The sequence below is a fragment of the Arachis duranensis genome, chromosome 5 (assembly GCF_000817695.3).
Source record: "Arachis duranensis cultivar V14167 chromosome 5, aradu.V14167.gnm2.J7QH, whole genome shotgun sequence".
Taxonomy (NCBI): domain Eukaryota; kingdom Viridiplantae; phylum Streptophyta; class Magnoliopsida; order Fabales; family Fabaceae; genus Arachis; species Arachis duranensis.
Window position 1 is genome coordinate 43,839,814 of NC_029776.3, and position 3,144 is coordinate 43,842,957.

Sequence of the window (3,144 nt, forward strand, 5' to 3'; positions counted from 1 at the left end):
TATGGTCCGAATACACTACTACTCTAGTACCAAGTAAATAAGCTCGAAATTTATCCAGAGCAAAAACAATAGCAAGAAGCTCTTTCTCAGTAGTAGTATAATTGGACTGGGCAGCGTCTAAAGTCTTAGACGCATAAGCAATAACAAAAGGATCCTTACCTTCACGCTGAGCCAGCGCTGCTCCTACTGCATGGTTGGAAGCATCGCACATGATTTCAAACGGCTGGCTCCAATCTGGTCCTCGCACAATTGGAGCTTGAGTCAGGTCGGTCTTCAGCTTATCAAACGCTTGTTTGCAATCCTCACTGAACTCGAACTCAATATCTTTCTATAGTAATCTGGATAAGGGAAGTGCTACCTTACTGAAGTCCTTAATAAATCTCCTGTAAAAACCTGCATGACCAAGGAACGAACGGACTTCCCTCACAGAGGAGGGGTAAGGTAAACTAGAAATAATATTCACCTTTGCTGGGTCTATAGAAATGCCAGTATTAGATACAACATGTCCTAGTACAATCCCTTGTTTTACCATAAAGTGACATTTTTCAAAATTTAATACAAGGTTTGTATTGACACATCTATCTAATACTCTAGATAATCCATCTAAGCAAAGGCTAAAAGAATCACCATAAACACTAAAATCATCCAGAAAAACCTCCATACAGTCCTCAATGAGATCAGAGAAAAGACTCATCATGCACCTCTGGAAAGTAGCTGGTGCATTGCACAAGCCAAAGGGCATTCTCTTGTAAGCATAAGTCCCAAAAGGACATGTAAAAGTAGTCTTTTCCTAATCCTCAGGAGCTATATGAATCTGGAAATAACCTGTATAACCATCTAAAAAGCAATAACGTGATTTACCTGACAGGCGATTCAGCATTTGATCAATGAATAGGAGTGGGTAGTGATCCTTGCGAGTAGCTTGGTTGAGACGCCTATAATCAATGCAGACTCTCCAAGCGTTCTGTACTCTAGTTGCTATGAGCTCTCCATGCTCATTCTTCACTGTAGTGACTCCAGACTTCTTGGACACCACTTGTACTGGGCTAACCCATTCACTGTCTGAAATGGGATAGATGATACCTGCATTCAATAGTCTGGTCACTTCCTTTTTGACAACTTCCAAAATAGTGGGATTCAGTCTTCTCTGGGGTAGGCAGACAGGTCTTGCTCCCTCTTCTAAAAATATTCTATGCTCACATACTTGAGGGTTGATCCTACTATGTCTGCCAAACTCCACCCAATTACTTTCTTGTGCTTCCTCAACACACTAAGTAACTGCTCTTCTTGTTCAGGAGTGAGGTCCTGTGCAACAATAACTAAAAACTTCTGCTAGTCCTCAAGGTAAGCATATTTGAGGTGTGGAGGGAGAGGTTTCAATTCCAACTTCTGGTTATGGTCTGGCTCTGGATTATCTGGAACTGGTGGTAGTGGTAGAGTGCCTGCATTGTCCTCGGAATTCCCCACATTTGGATCTCGTCCTATATACCTTTCTTCCAACTCTTCCTGGTGCATCTCAGCTACAGTTTCATCTATGACATCACATTGGAAGATAGAACGATCTTCTGGAGGGCTGTTTATGACTCCATTCAGATTGAAGATTACCATTCGGCCATCTATCTCAAAGGAGTATGTTCCTTAAAAAGCATCTAATTTGAATTTTGATGGCTTATCTGAGTCATTATGGGGCATCTCCAAGATATAGAAATCAGTGGGAAATGTGAGCCCTTTAATGTTCACTAAAACATCTTCAGCAACTCCAGCCACTGTAATAATGCTTTTATCTGCTAACACAAAACGAGCTGCCGACCTTTTTAAGGGAGGGAGCCTCAAAACATCATATACAGATAAAGGCATTATACTAACACATGCTCCTAAATCACACATGCAATCATAAATTACTACACCACCAATTGTACAAGTAACTATACAAGGACCCGGGTCACTATATTTTTCAGGTAAATTTCCCATTAAAGCAGATATAGAGCTTCCTAAAGGAATAGTTTCTAATTCATTAATTTTGTCTTTATGTATACATAAATATTTTAGAAACTTTGCATATTTAGGTACCTGTTGAATGACATCAAAAAGGGGAACAGTTACCTCAACCTTTTTGAAGATTTCTACCATTTTGGGATCAGGTTCCAACTGCTTCCTGGGCTTCCTTGCAAGTTGCGGAAATGGAATGGGAGTGGTGTTTCCTACAGTGTTTGTGCCTTTTGGTGCTTCCTCCTGTGGTTGAGCTTCTTCTTCTTCAGCTATATCTTGTACGTCCTCTTCCTCTTCAACATCTTCTATTTCTACGACCTCTTCAGCTGAAGCGTGTTCTGGTGGGCTTGGCTCCATCTGATTCCTCTCCTGCAATGTAGTTTCAGACCTCAGGGTGATGGCATTAATACCACCCTTTGGGTTGGGTAATGCTTGAGAGGGGAGTCCACCAGAACTTGAGGACTAATTGTTGGAGTTATTCATTGATCCAATCTGTGAGACAATAGCTTGCAAAGTAGAATTCAAACCATTCAAAGTAGAAGTAAGGTTGTTTTCCATGGCCTGTTGCCTCCGATCAATGGATTGGAGTAATTCATCACTAGGAGATGAAGAGGGATAAGTGATCTGAGAGGTCTGCTGATATGCTTGAGGCTGTCTTAAATGAGGTGCTCTGTAGCACTGATTCTGATTCTGCTGCCTGAAATTGTTATTGTTATTCCACCTCTGATTTCCATTGTTATCTCTGCCTCCTCTGTTATGATTATCTCTCCAACTCTGATTAGAATTATCTCTCCAGCCTTGGTTAGAAGTATCCTGCCATTCTTGGTTGTAGTTGCCACCTTGATTGTACCCTTGATTGGGGCGGTCATAAAAGTTATGAGTGGCTGCTACAGTGTTGTCTTCTTGTTGGAGTTGCGGACACTCATCGGTATAGTGACTGTAATCTGTACAGACTCTGCACACTCTTTGTGGAACCAACTGCTGGCTGTGCTGTGGTGGAGAGGGCTGAACTTGCTGAGGTTGTTGTTGATTCAGTTGCATCTGCTTCAGCAAGTTAGTCATTTCACATAAGCTCTGGGCTATAGCAGTAGTCTCTTTATTAGTAGATACCTCCGTAACAGCTCTTAACCGACTTTGTCTCTGCCTATGATTCCT